Genomic DNA, 15,480 nt, shown 5'->3' with positions numbered 1-15,480 from the left:
CCAATTCCTAAGAGGACAGTAAGTCCCCTGTCCTAATGTTTCTCTTTTACTAGTATCATGTATATAAATATTATCTTTGTATACCTCCAATAGGTAGGTGACAAAACAACTACCTAACCAATCAATCAATCAATCAATCAATCAATCAATAAGTTTGCTTTCTCCTCCCTTACTTACTAAGGGAAGGAGTTAGTACATGTTAACAATAGCCTTTACCTTGTTGTAATGCGTTTTTAAGCTGGGATTCAGGTTTGGGAGCTTTTCTGCAGAAAAAAACAACTACTGCCAACCTGCCTTCCATTGAGGACCTGTATACTGCATGAGTCAAAAAGAGGACCATGAAAATATTTACTGACTCCTCGCATTCTGGGCACAAATGGTTTCAATTCCCACCCTCAAAATGAGCCTCTATAGAGCACTGTACACCAAGACAACTAGACATGAGAACAGCCTCCCCCCAAAAAGCCATCACTCTGCTAAACAATTCCCTCAACAATGTCAAATTGTTCACTAAGGCTTAATTATTACTATTAGTCTTCTCATCATTCCTATCACCCATCTACAGTAATGGGCTGCTGTCCCCCGGGGAGTGGGGACACAATGGGAGTAGTAAGTTTATGCACTATTTATTGAATATTTAATAGGTTTTTTGTTGTCCTTCCTTCTCTAATACCTTAGTATGATCCTTAATTACTTTTAAAATAGGAAATAATTAAATAGTATGTTTTTACCCATAAAAGCTTTAATCATTTTAATCATTATCTAGAACTGAACTTTTATAGCAACTAAAGAAAATTGAGCTACTTGCCTAATCTATTATCATATTTTAACCTTGTGGGTTCAGTACAAAACCTTAAAATGTTAGTATGCTCCTCAACAAATAATGCTATCTAGCATTTGTCCTTTTTGTGGCTATTCAAATAATGTGACAATCAACTGAAAAAGAGTCCAAGCAGTTATTTGAAAACTTATTTTGATCGGTAAGCCATTCCCACCCAGTCACATGACCTTTAAGCCATCCCAGTCACATGAATGTCAAGCCATTCCCACCTGGTCACATGACTATTAAGTCATGCCCACAAATAAGCCACGCCCCCAGCGTAGCAGTAAAAAAATTGGCAGCCCATCACTGCCCATCTTCTCCTGGTTATGACTGTATGACTAACTTGTTGTTTGTATCCTTACAATGTACAGTACAGTAGTCCCTCACCTATCGCTGGTGTTACGTTCCAGACCTGGCCGCAATAGGTGAAATCCGCGATGGGGAATTTATCGACTGATAGTACTTATTTAAGTATTTATATTGTAATTGTTTGGTAAGTTTTCATTGTTTTAAGTGTTTATAAACCCTTCCCACACAGTATTTATTTTAGATACAGTATTTAAATACAGTACTGTATTTACAATTTTAGATATTTTTTTTTTAAAAAAAAACCTGCCGAAAGAGTTCGGCGGGCTGTTTAAATCTGCCGATCGACTTCCTCAGAAACCCACGATGAAGTGAAGCCGCAGTAGGTGAAGCGCGGTATAGCGAGGGACTACTGTAGTCCCTCACCTATCGCTGGTGTTATGTTCCAGACCCGGCCGCAATAGGTGAAATCCGCGATGGGGAATTTCTCCTCCTTCCCAGCTCTTTCTACAACCCCAAGCACACCGCCGCCGCCGCCAACCACTAAGCGCGCCTCCAAAGACTGCCTTCTCGGCACTGGCGAGGCGGGTTGAACGAGGGGATGGGCCTCCGCCGGAGCTCAGTCCCCGCGTGCTCATTATTCGCCCAGCCGCGGGCTGGTTGGCTTGTCCTGCCCTTCCAAACTTCTAAGCGCCGTATCTGTGCCAACGCTGACTTCAAAACCCCTGATGAAGTGAAGCCGTGGTGGGTGAAGCGCGATATAGCGAGGGACTACTGTATTTTAATGTTTCCTGATTGCTTATTTGTATCCTATGACAATCATTAAGTGTTGTACCTCATGATTCTTGACTTGTGTGTCCAATCACACTTGGCCAATAAAAAATTCTATTCTATTCTATTCTGGAAAGCTGATGAAGCCACGCAAATCTGGTGGGGGATCAATACCAAGGGGGAAAGATAGCTTCTAATTCAGTCTCCTGAATTAGGACAAATTTCTAAATGGCATATAGGAAAGTATGATCGCTTTAAGAGCGACTACTCAACTATCAGAGAAAGCAAAATATCCATTGGCTATACAACATTAAGCACACTTCGATAAAATATTCTTTTAAAAAAATAAATAAATCTGAATTTAATGTAATGTTGACATTGTATCCCTGCTCTGCAAGATGCAGAGTTTGCTAGCAGATTTCTAGATACAGTACTATGTAAGATAGTAACTATTACCTACAAAGCTCTATATGGCAGAGGGCTACTGTTTGAAAGATCATCTGCCTCACGATTTCTGTCCGTCCCGTATTATCTGGAAGCATGAACATGCTCCAAAGCCCCACAATTAAACAGTGGCGTCTTCTGAAGCTGGGAAATGTGTTTTATCTGAGTGGTATCTTTCCTCTGGAGTTAGGCCCACCCCAGATCCCTGCAATCCCACTCTGAAGATATTTTGGAAGGCCCTGAAAAACCTTCACAGGTAGTAAAGTGGGTGGGATTCCCCTGCTTGTGACTTTATGTTGGCTTTATTGTTTATGTCCTCACATTTTGTAGTTAACTTATTTTATTTATTCATTCATTCGTTTATTTGTTTGTTTGTTTATTCATTTATTCATTCATTCATTTATTAATTTATTCATTTATTTATTTATTTATTTATTTATTTATTAGATTTGTATGCCGCCCCTCTCCGTAGACTTTGGCGTCACTCTGGTCATTTTTAATATATTGTGTTTTTTTATAGTATATATATATATTATTGATTTTCTTAAAATAGACAGACACACATACAAACATTGAACACAAAATGGGGATACATTTTCCCCGCTTATCTTGAAAGTATAAATTCAAATACAGAAAAAGAATACATAATTAGATATACCGTATGTTGAATATTAAAAAATTTGCTAAATTTGAGTTAAGGTTTTTCACATTGTTACTAATATATATATAAAACCAAGATTCTTACTATATTTCTTATATATAAACTAATTCTTATATATAAACTAATTCTACCTTAGTCATTAAACAATAAATTTGAACTAATGTTAGTATTATTATTACCCAAGTAAAAACAAATACAACAAATTAACTAAAAATAAATTGTATATCTTATTTTTTCTTATCTATCCATTTATAAACATTGTTCCATGCTTCATAAAACTTAGTATCTTCTTGATCATTTAAACGTCTTGTCATCATATCCATTTCAGCGCAATCTAATAATTTTGCTATAACTTCTTCTTCTTTGGGGATTTCCTCCCCCTTCCAATTTTGCGCATACGTGATTCTAGCCGCTGTTAATATGTGTATAATTAAATATAAAATTTCTTTCTTGTAAGTCTGGTTGGTAATTCCTAATAAATAAAATTCCGGGGTGTTTTCAACCTCCTGCTTTACCGTTTCTTTTATTATCTCCTCTATCATCTTCCAATATATTTTAGCTTTACCACATGTCCACCATTGATGGTAGTAGGTTCCTATTTCTTTCTTACATTTCCAACACAATGGAGAAGTTTTAGGGAACATTTTTGCTATTCTATTTGGTGGGAGATGCCATCTGTAAAACATTTTAATTGGTTTTCTTTTAATGATACTGATTTGGTCATTTTCCAATTGTTGACCCAAACTTTTTCCCATGTATCTATGTCTATTTCTTTACCAATGTTTTTGCACCATCTTATCATATTATCTTTTAGGGTCAGTTCTATATTTTTAGTTGCAATAAGAAATTTATAAATTTTCCCTATTGTTTTTGTTTGATTAAGAGTAATTAAATTGCTTAACAAATTTTTATTTTTGTTAAAAATATAAAGTGTTTTATCTTTCTGGTATCTAGATCGAATTTGGGATAATGCCACCAATCTATTGTTATCCCTTCATATTGTAATGTAATCCTAGATTTTAATTTCATTTGGTCATTTAATAAATCTTTATATCGTATAATTTTTTTGTCTTTTATAGATTTTGGGTGTATTATTGCTTCTAGAGGGGCAAGCCATTCTGGAATAGTTAAAAAGTGGTTTTTCCTTATGTCTTTCCAAACTTCTAGTAAATATTTCCTTAATGTATGTCTTTTAAAATATGAGTGATTTTTCTCCTTATCATACCATATGAAGGCGTGCCATCCAAGCATAAGATCATACCCTTCTAAATTTAATATTCTTTTATTTTCTAGAGTAATCCAATCTCTAATCCATGTTAGGGCGGCCGCCTGATAATATAATTTCCAATTTGGAAGTCCAAATCCGCCCCTTTCTTTGATATCTTCTAAACAATTTATTTTTATTCTTGCTTTTTTCCCTTGCCATAAAAACTTTTTAACTATATTTGTTAAATTTTTGAAGAAAGTACTCCCTGGGTTTATTGGGATTACCTGGAATAGAAATAAAATTTTAGGTAAGATGTTCATCTTAATTGTTGCTACTCTTCCTAAAAAAGATATTTTCAAATTATTCCAAATTTCTAAATCTTTTTTAATTTCTGTCAATAATTTTAAATAGTTATCATTTTTTATAGTTATTGTTTTAGCTGTTAACCAAATTCCTAAATATTTTACTTTTTTAGCAATCTTTATTCCAGAGATACGTTCTAACTTGTTTTCTTGGATTTTACTCATATTTTTAGTTAAAAATTGTGTTTTACTTTTATTTATCTTTAAACCTGCTACCTTTCCATAATGTTCTATTGTCTGCATTAATATTGGGACTGTCTTAATCGGTTCTTCAATTATAAAAGTTAAATCATCTGCAAAGGCTTGAACTTTGTACGTCTCGTCACCTACAGTTAGGCCTTTTATTTTAGGGTCTGTTCTTATTTTAATTAATAAAGTCTCCAAAGCCATAATAAATAGTAACGGTGATAAGGGACAACCTTGGCGAACTCCCTTGTTTATCTCAAGTGTTGTTAATTGTTCATTATTCAATATTATGTTCGTTGTTTGTTTTAAGTAAATGGCATCTATTAAATTAACGAATTTTGAGCCAAATTTCATTTTATTTAATTGCATTTTTATAAATGTCCAATTAAGATTATCAAAAGCTTTTTGAGCATCTAAGAACATTAAAGGTAATGTTTTCCCCGGGTGTTGCTCATAATATTCTAACGTGTTTATGACAATTCTAAGATTGTTTTTAATTTGTCTGCCTGGTAGAAAACCATTTTGATCTTGATGTATTATTCCATTTATAACTCTTTTAAGTCTGTCCGCATATATAGCAGTAAAGATCTTATAATCCACATTCAATAATGATATAGGCCTATAATTTTTAATTTTTTCTGGTGCCGTACCCTGCTTATGGATTAAGGTTGTTAATGATTCTGTCCAAGATTTAGGAATCTTTCCTCTGGAGTTAGGCCCACCCCAGATCCCTGCAATCCCACTCTGAAGATATTTTGGAAGGCCCTGAAAAACCTTCACAGGTAGTAAGGTGGGTGGGATTCCCCTGCTTGTGACTTTATGTTGGCTTTATTGTTTATGTCCTCACATTTTGTAGTTAGCTTATTTTATTTATTCATTCATTTGTTTGTTTGTTTGTTTGTTTATTCATTTATTTTTTCATTCATTCATTTATTAATTTATTCATTCATTCATTCATTTATTTATTTATTAGATTTGTATGCCGCCCCTCTCCGTAGACTTTGGCGTCACTCTGGTCATTTTTAATATATTGTTTTTAATGACCCAAAGGTGGTTTTTTTTTCCAGGAGGCAGTGTACTTTCTTGTTTTTCCTTTGAAGATGTTTCGCTTCCCATCACCACTATCCTGTCAGAGCTGAAGAAGCTTCTTGGATGAGAAGCAAAACTGCTTCAAAGAAAAAACAAAGTCCAGTTGCTCCTGGAAAAAAGCACCTTTGGGACAACTTGACCTGGATGACTGAGAATCTCTACAGAATCTTGTTTTTATATTATTCCGTTGCAAGCTGCTTAGAGGCAGTTGGAGTTGAAACAGCACCAATATTGAATAAATTAAACAAGTCCTCTAAAACAGTGTTTCCCAACCTTGGCAACTTGAAGATATTTGGATTTCAACTCCAGGAATTCCCCAACCAGCGGATGCTGGCTGGGGAATTCTGGGAGTTGAAGTCCAAATATCTTCAAGTTGCCAAGGTTGGGAAATACTGCTCTAAACTGCTTGTTACATTGAAGGAACAGCATTGGAGATACAGGTTGGGAATAGTTCTTCTTTCTCTGAAGAGTGTGTTGTATTCACGGTTGGAGAATCTCAGCAAAATCTGTAGGCCTGAATGACACAATTCAGATCAAGGCTTTAGGACATCTGTTCCCTTTATGAAAAAAGAAAGCTAATAGATTCTTATTGAAAAAAATAATTTAATATTAAATGCAAGAAAGGGAAAATACTGATCACCTAGCAAGTAATGAAATCCGAGAAATTGTAGCCCCTTTAATCTTACAAAATACATTTATCTCGCTTTCTTAGTGCTATCTAATCTGAAATACATCAATTTTTCCAAACACAGCAGAAGTGGTTTTGATTCATTTGAACTAAATTGTTTTGTTAAGGCTTTCTCCCACTTGCATCCAACCCTCACAAACATGCCCTGGCACATTTCTTCTGCCTATGACAGGGCCTTTATCATGGCTCCTTTTTATAAGTCACTGTTAGCTGTACTAGTATTGAAACAATGTTTTCCTTACCAAGGATACTGCTGAAGGCCACCTTAAGGTATGTAAAAACTGTTAGCCTTTGGTTCTCATCACCTTAGCAGGAAGTGGGGTGGGGCTGCAATGCCTAACAGAGGCAAAATAAGGATCAACAATGAAGACCTCAACTTTAGGTGCTGTTTTCTATTCCCACCAACTCAATAGCAGGGGAAAGTCCTGAGCCTTGTTGGAATAAGTTTTCAATTCAAACTATTGCAACTAATTCAATTATTTAGATCCATTATGATTATGCAGGATTCTAGAAATCTAATACATGTGATTCATTAATTAAATAAAACACCTATCGTGAGTTTGTGTTATGTGAGTCATAAATATGATGCAGAGGATCGAATAGTTGCTCCTGTGCTCTGGTCAGTGAAGGTTCTTCCCACTTCATGTTTAGATCAGGATCATTTTCTACCTCCCCTAGTTCAGATATACTATTTTGTGGGTTCTGTTCTTCTCAGAAGAAAATACATTTTCTTGCTTGATCATCCTTTAACTCTTCTACCAGCTTCTTCTACATTCTTTTTTTTTCTCAGGAATCTTTTACACCACGTTTATTTATTTTATTTATTTATTAATTAAATTTGTATGCCGCCCCTCTCCGCAAACTTGGGGCGGCTCACAACAGTAACAGAAAACAATATATAATACAAATTCAATAATTAGAAAGCTAAAAACCCATAATTTAAAAAACATGCACACAACATACCATACATAAACAGTATAGGCCTGGGGAAGATATTTCAGTTCCCCCATGCCTGACGGCAGAGGTGGGTTTTAAGGAGTTTGCGGAAGGCAAAGAGGGTGGGGGCAGTTCTAATCTCAGGGGAGAGCTGGTTCCAGAGGGTCGGGGCCGCCACAGAGAAGGCTCTTCCCCTGGGACCCGCCAAACGACATTGTTTAGTCGACGGGACCCGGAGAAGGCCAACTCTGTGGGACCTAATCGGTCACTGGGATTCGTGCGGCAGAAGGCGGTTCCGGAGATATTCTGGTCCTATGCCATGGTTTAGGGGAATTCCACCAGAACTCTATTTTTATCACTAAATATCACTTTTCTTAGGCACACAAAATTCATGTTAACAAGAAAAAAAATGAACCATGAAAACATGATATTAAATACATGTCAAAACAAAACATCTTCCCATCATAGGTATAATAGATTCCACGGTGCATATTAATGCATCTCATCCAACATCCTTCTGCAAAATTACAGGATTGCTCACTGTACCTGTTGTCTCTTGAGTCTGTAATGCTTTGTCTATTCATAGCCTGTGTCTGAACAATGTAAACCGCAAAGACAATGCTGCAAGAGGCAAGAGAGAAACGGTCACGCTCATGCCAGCAGTTCCTGTATTTTTACTTTCTACTTCCTTCACTGAATAGATAGTGAAATGAGAGAGTTTAAGGATAAGGCATAAAAATAATTTTTATGTATTTTATTAATTAAGACAAATTAAATGTATTTGTTTATTATTATTATTATTATTATTATTATTATTATTATTATTATTATTATTTGTTGTGATTCCGTCTGAGGCCCCTCAGGGAACGGCTGATCCTCTGCCGGCTTCCTGCTCAGAGGGGGAGGATGAGGAACAGGAGGTTCAGGCAGACGGGGAGGAGGAATCTCAGGCTGAGGGAGAGGGAGGACAGCCAGAGTCCCCCGAGAGGGAGCTCTCCCCAGCAAGCAGCCTGGATTCCTTAGATGAAAATGCACAAGCAATAATCGATCTCCGGCAGAGAAGAGCAACACAACGAAGGGGACAATTAGCCAGGTACTTTCAGCACTAAAGAGGCAACAGCTGGGTTTGGGTGTGGTGCTCTCTGGAAAGGCTGAAAAGGCAGACCCACCCTTCCTGGCTTGTGGAGTATTATCTTTGGGAGTCCTGGGACCTGGCTGTGATCTTTGGCGTCTTGGAATTCTGGTTTGTGACTTTGAATACTGAAACCTTGGGGGAAAAAGGTGTGGGTCTTATTCTCTACAGTGGTGGGTGTGCCAGCAAGAAGTCTGCTGTATTGTCTGGCCATCAGGACTCTGCTGTGAAGTCTCATAGCCTGCCTGTTGGGAAGAACAGGTTTTTCTCTGTGTTTATTTTTCAAACTATAAAGTGCTTTTGCTTTTACCAGCGTGTCTGGCTGCTTTTTCCAGTTGGTGTTGAAGTCTGGGGGCACCCAGACAGAACAATTATTATTATTTATTAGATTTGTATGCCGCCCCTCTCCGCAGACTCGGGGCGGCTCACAACACAATAAAAACAGTTTATAACAAATCTAATAATTTACAGTTTAAAATATTAAAAAAAACCATTATTAAACAGACATACACACAAGCATACCATACATAAATTGTATAGGCCCGGGGGAGATATCTCAGTTCCCCCATGCCTGATGACAAAGGTGGGTTTTAAGGAGTTTGCGAAAGGCAAGGAGGGTGGGGGCAGTTCTAATCTCTGGGGGGAGCTGGTTCCAGAGAGTCGGGGCCGCCACAGAGAAGGCTCTTCCCCTGGGGCCCGCCAACCGACATTGTTTAGTTGATGGGACCCGGAGAAGGCCCACTCTGTGGGACCTGATCGGTCGCTGGGATTCGTGCGGCAGAAGGCGGTCTCGGAGATATTCTGGTCCCATGCCATGAAGGGCTTTAAAGGTCATAACCAACACTTTGAATTGTGACCGGAAATTGATCGGCAACCAATGCAGACTGCGGAGTGTTGGTGTAACATAGGCATACCTAGGGATGCATACCTAAATAATAAATGTTATGGGTTAGGATTCTTATTGATTAAATTGATAGATCTTAATAGAAATGACTTGTAATAACGGAATCTTGAAAGTTTGATTGTGCTATCATTGCTCCTTTATATCACAGTAAACACGGGAAGCATTTGTCTGAGCTACTTTGGAACATTGTTTTGCTTCCCAGGATATAAAATAATGTCTTGTCCCTCTCTACCTAGATGAAATTCAAAATGATCATTTCTTAAGAAATGAATGCATCCTGTCACACACAATATAAGAATATATGAAAGTGATGTATATCACATTTTTTTATTTAGTATAGTCTCAGTGCATTAGCTTTTCTTACTAAAGTCAGGCTCCAATCTTTCCCAAATCCTAATATTTCTGGTTTAGTAAAAAATCTCTAGCTCCAGCAATTAGGAATTTTTGGTTCCCAAGGATGGGAGGGACCAAAACATAGAGAGGAAACACACCTTTGGTCCAAATTTGGACACAGCCACCTACAGCCTTAGTCTGACCCTTAATTAAATATAAAGGTTGGGCCTGCTAGGGCAGTGTTTCCCAATCTTGGCAACTTGAAGCTATCTGGACTTCTTCACTGACTGGGGAATTCTGGGAGTTGAAGTCCAAATAACTTCAAGTTGCCAAGGTTGGGAAACACTGTGCTGAGGAATAGATAGCAGAAGCCTTAATAACAAGAGGATGCAATACAAGAAAAATGTTCAACTAACTCCTAATGGCTCTGCTAGGACTATCATATGAGAGAAAAGCTGCCATCTATTTTTTGTGCAATGGAACCTATAGTGAAGCTGTTCTAAAGCTTTAGGCATACAATGGCCACTTTTAGAAACTTATATAATCATAACACCTTCACAAAAATGCCAGAACATAATCTCTTCTTGTGCTGCAAAGCATCCTCCTAGGAACCAGAATTATTCTTTATTATTGTTATAAATCCTAATGACTAATTAAGAGTGTCTGATTTTGCAAAATATGCTTACAATGAAATGACACAAGATCCATGTGATGATTAGAATGTAACACTAGCACAAGGGACACATTCCCCTAGGTCTGCTTGCAATTAATATTTGAGACAGAGTTGTATAGATTAGAAAATGGTCAGATTAGAAAACTAAGGACAGTTCCCCATTTTATCTCAAACCACTTCTTCCTTTTCAGCATTCCAGTTGCATTTCTGTCTCTGATCTCTGTCTGAACCAGAATTTCCAGCATTTAAAAAAAAATATTTACAAATATACAATGAATACATTTAATTGCAGTTGACAGTAAAAACATATCGAGTTACAGAAAACAATAGTCATGTCGAATTATAGTCTAAACGATATACATTTGACAATAGACCAAGACAAATAGACAAAAAAAAGGTCGATAAACATACAAACATACAGAAAAAAAGAAAAGAAAAAAGGAAAGAGAAGAGGAGAGGAGAGGAGAGGGAAGGGTGGGCAGGTGTACGGTAGATCTGTATTGAGATTATGAACTGGATATATTTTCAGCAGATCATTTCCTTATATCTAATATTTGAAATTATAGATAAGTAAAATAAAGCGTTGAATAAATCAAAATAAAGAGGGTTTTAAGAAAGCCAGTCCAATTTTAAAGTATATATCGATGTCTCATACATCTATTGAGAAAGAAAGATTTAATACCAGATTTGTATCTGTTTGAATACAGTATATACAATTCTTAGCATTTGTTAGGCAAGTTGTTCTTTTTTTTCTAACCATCAGTAGAAAGGATCCCAACAGTTGTTGAATGCGGACTCAGTACTGTTTCTAACTGCCATAGTTAACTTAGTCATTTCTGCACAATATTTGATTTTCCCTATTATTAAGTCATCTTGGGGTATATCTTCGTTTTTCCACCATTGCGCAAATGCTAATCTAGCTGCTGTAGTTATATGAATAATTAGGTGGACTTGATTTTTAGAAAGATTCTGTCTTAGAATGCCTAAAAGAAAGCATTCTGGGGTTTTATCGAGTTTCAAATTCAAAATTTCATCTATCCAAATTCCTATTTTTTTCCAGTAGGCCTGCAATTTTTTTTACATTGCCACCATAAATGGAAGTAAGTACCTTGTTCTTTTTGACATTTCCAGCAGTTAGATGATAATTTATTGTTTAACTTAGCTAATTTTATTGGAGTAATATGCCATCTATAGAACATTTTGATTAAATTTTACTTATATGTTGTAGCTAGAGTCAATTTAAAATTTCTGCTCCATATGAGTTGCCATTCTTCAGCTTTAATTTCATTTTTAAAGTCGAGATTCTATTGTTTAATGTTGGTTTTTATTTTAATGTTATTAAATTTGTTAGTTGTTAGGTAACAATATAATTTTTAATTAGTTGCTCCTGTGGTCCTAAACATATTTTATCTAATAAGGTATTTTTTGCTATTCCTAACGTATTTTTATCTTTATTAAATTTCGATTGTATTTGTAGATACTCCCACCATTCTGTTTTTTGACCTAAAGTTTCTAGTTCTGCTCTTTATTTAATTTCTCCGTTGGTATTTATTATGTCTTTATATCTTATTATATTTTGTTTTTATGGAAGTTAGGGTGTTAGGGAATTTCCAACATTTTTGAGCTGTTTAGCTTATATGTAATTTTAAGAATAACTTATCGAAAAGAGTTGTTAGAGGGAAAGATTCAGAAAACAACTGCTATTGTGGATCTGCCTAACCAATTTATTAAAAGACAACTTGGCGAAGTTAGTCTCTGCCATGCCTTTTTAGCCTCTATGATGCAGTTATCTCTAAACCATATTTCCTACTGACTCAGTTCCCCAGTGGAGATATTAAGGGAGCCAGTTTAGTGTAGTGCTTAAGATGCTACCCTAGAAACCAAGAGGCTATGAGTTGTAGTCCAGCCTTAGGCACGAGAGTCCCTTTTTCTCAACCCACTCCATTATGTGTTGTTGTTGGGAAAATACAAGGAGGAAGCAGCATTATGTATGTCTCTGCCTTGAGTATAAAAATAATAAAGGCAGGGGGAAAAAACTAATAAATTATTCCGAAAGTGTTACCAGAAAGAATGTTGCCTGGTATCATAACTGGTGTTGACTGGTTTAATTCATGCATGCTGAGCATAATGGCTGCATGGATTACAACTGTCATAATTCTCAATGCAGTATATTCTCAATATATAATTTGCACAACAGCCATATTAAAATAATATATTTGAGACATGCTAGATGCATAATTTTAAAGTTTGTCATTCATTGTTTTAAATTATCTTTGCATGTAGCCAGCCTCTAGAGGTCTCCCTTGCCTTACACGCCAGCTTGATTAATGGTTTAAAAATTATTAGCTCTATAAATACTATCGGACAAAGATGGGCAACTTATCGTCCTACTGATGTTGCTCAAATTAGCAAAACATGAAGCAATCATGAAAACTGTTGTAATTCAACAATATCTGCAAAGCAACAAGTTGCCCACTACTATAACAGGGATTCCCAAATTATTTGTTCCAAGGGCAGTTTTTACATTTGAAGAGCATGCCATGTGGATTAAAAGAAACAAGCAAACAAAAATAGCCATGAAAGCTGGTCCATTCACAAAATGATTTCCATTAATTGGACTGACCAAGAGGCAAATTGCCTTAACTTCCTTGTTTTCTAGTCTTCCAAGATCCTATTATCAATCTATAGTTTAGTTTTGGAGGTTTTTATTATCATGTAGGCACATTTAAAAAACAGAATAATGAGTTACAACATCTGCTATTTTTATTTTATATGGATAGGAATTTTCCATTATTGGAAAAAGATGACTAAAGGATGATGTTTTACTTTGCAGCATGCTGACTTCAGTTTGATAGAAATAATAGCACTTTTCATTCACCACACTGACTTTTTTATACTAGGGCAGGGATTGATATTTTTTTCAAAAGGAGGGAGTGGAATATTTTTCACTTCCTTTGGTTGACATCATAATGTCATGAGAAAGTCTTCTTTGGTCATCCAGGAAGTAAAAGGCTGAGTTACAAACCCATTCTCCTCAAACATTGCCAAGTCTTATCTATTTGTACAGCTGGAAAATTATTTCCAGTTCCTTTTAAAAAATTTTATCCAGAAAATGTTTCCCAAACTGGAAGATTTTAGTTGAAGCCATACTGAAGCTCACTAGACTCAAGATTTGGAAGGATCATGATAGATTTGAATGTTAGACGATACCTAACAACATGAAATTTGATGGCGAGAAAAGGCAAGATGAAGGCAAGAATAGGTTCAATCAGTAACTGTGAGTAACTGTAAGAGAGATCAAGAGTCCTGGTGGAGAATCATTTAAATACGAGCCAGCAATATGCTATGTCCATCAAAAAAGCCAATGTGTTCTAAATTGCATTAACAGAGGGATAGAATCAAGATCACATAAGATCACAACTATTAGTACTGCTTTATAATGCCTTGGTAAGACCATACTTGGAATACTGCATCCAATTTTAGTTGCAACAATGCAAAAAAAAAGGTGTTGACACTCTAGAAAAAGTGCAGAGAATAATAATAATAATTATTAATAATAATAATTTATTAGATTGGTATGCTGCCCCTCTCCGAAGACTCCGAAGACCGAGCAGCAAAGATGTCTGGAGACTAAAACATATGAAGAATAGTTGCAGGAACTGTATATGTCTAGTCTACTGAAGGGGCTAAGGGACTAGGACGACATGATAGCAGAGTTCCAATATCTTCCAATATCCTTAATAACTATCGTCCAGACTCCAACCTTCCCTTTATGGTGAAGGTTGTTGAGAAGGTGGTGGCACTCCAGCTCCAACGGTCCTTGGAAGAAGCCGATTATCTAGGTCCCCAGCAGTCGGGTTTCAGGCCCGGTTACAGCACGGAAACTGCTTTGGTCGCGTTGATGGATGATCTCTGGCGGGCCCGGGACAGGGGTTTATCCTCTGTCCTGGTGCTTCTTGACCTCTCAGCGGCTTTTGATACCATCGACCATGGTATCCTTCTGCACCGGCTGGAGGGGTTGGGGGTGGGAGGCACTGTTCTCCAATGGTTCTACTCCTACCTCTCCGGTCGGTCGCAGTCGGTGTTAGTGGGGGGTCAGAGGTCGACTCCGAGGTCTCTCCCTTGTCGGGTGCCTCAGGGGTTGGTCCTCGCCCCCATGCTATTTAATATCTACATGAAACCGCTGGGTGAGATCATACAAGGGCATGGGGTGAGGTATCATCAGTACGCTGATGATACCCAGCTTTACATCTCCACCCCATGTCCAGTCAACGAAGCAGTGGAAGTGATGTGCCGGTGTCTGGAGGCTGTTGGGGCCTGGATGGGTGTCAACAGACTCAAACTCAACCCGGATAAGACGGAGTGGCTGTGGGTTTTGCCTCCCAAGGACAATCCCATCTGTCCAGCCATCACCCTGGGGGGGGGGAATTATTGACCCCCCTCGGAGAGGGTCCGCAACTTGGGCGTCCTCCTCGATCCACAGCTCACATTAGAGAACCATCTTTCAGCTGTGGCGAGGGGGGCGTTTGCCCAGGTTTGCCTGGTGCACCAGTTGCGACCCTATCTGGACCGTGACTCATTGCTCACAGTCACTCATGCCCTCATCACCTCGAGGTTCGACTACTGTAATGCTCTCTACATGGGGCTACCTTTGAAAAGTGTTCGGAAACTTCAGATCGTGCAGAATGCAGCTGCGAGAGCAGTCATGGGCTTACCTAGGTATGCCCATGTTTCACCATCACTCCGCAGTCTGCATTGGCTGCTGATCAATTTCCGGTCACAATTCAAAGTGTTGGTTATGACCTTTAAAGCCCTTCATGGCACTGGACCAGAATATCTCCGAGACCGCCTGCTGCGGCACGAATCCCAGCGACCAATTAGGTCCCACAGAGTGGGCCTCCTCCGGGTCCCGTCAACTAAACAATGTCGGTTGGCAGGCCCCAGGGGAAGAGCCTTCTCTGTGGC

Source organism: Erythrolamprus reginae, chromosome 2 (assembly GCF_031021105.1).
Source record: "Erythrolamprus reginae isolate rEryReg1 chromosome 2, rEryReg1.hap1, whole genome shotgun sequence".
NCBI classification, from domain to species: domain Eukaryota; kingdom Metazoa; phylum Chordata; class Lepidosauria; order Squamata; family Dipsadidae; genus Erythrolamprus; species Erythrolamprus reginae.
This window is presented reverse-complemented; position numbering follows the sequence as displayed.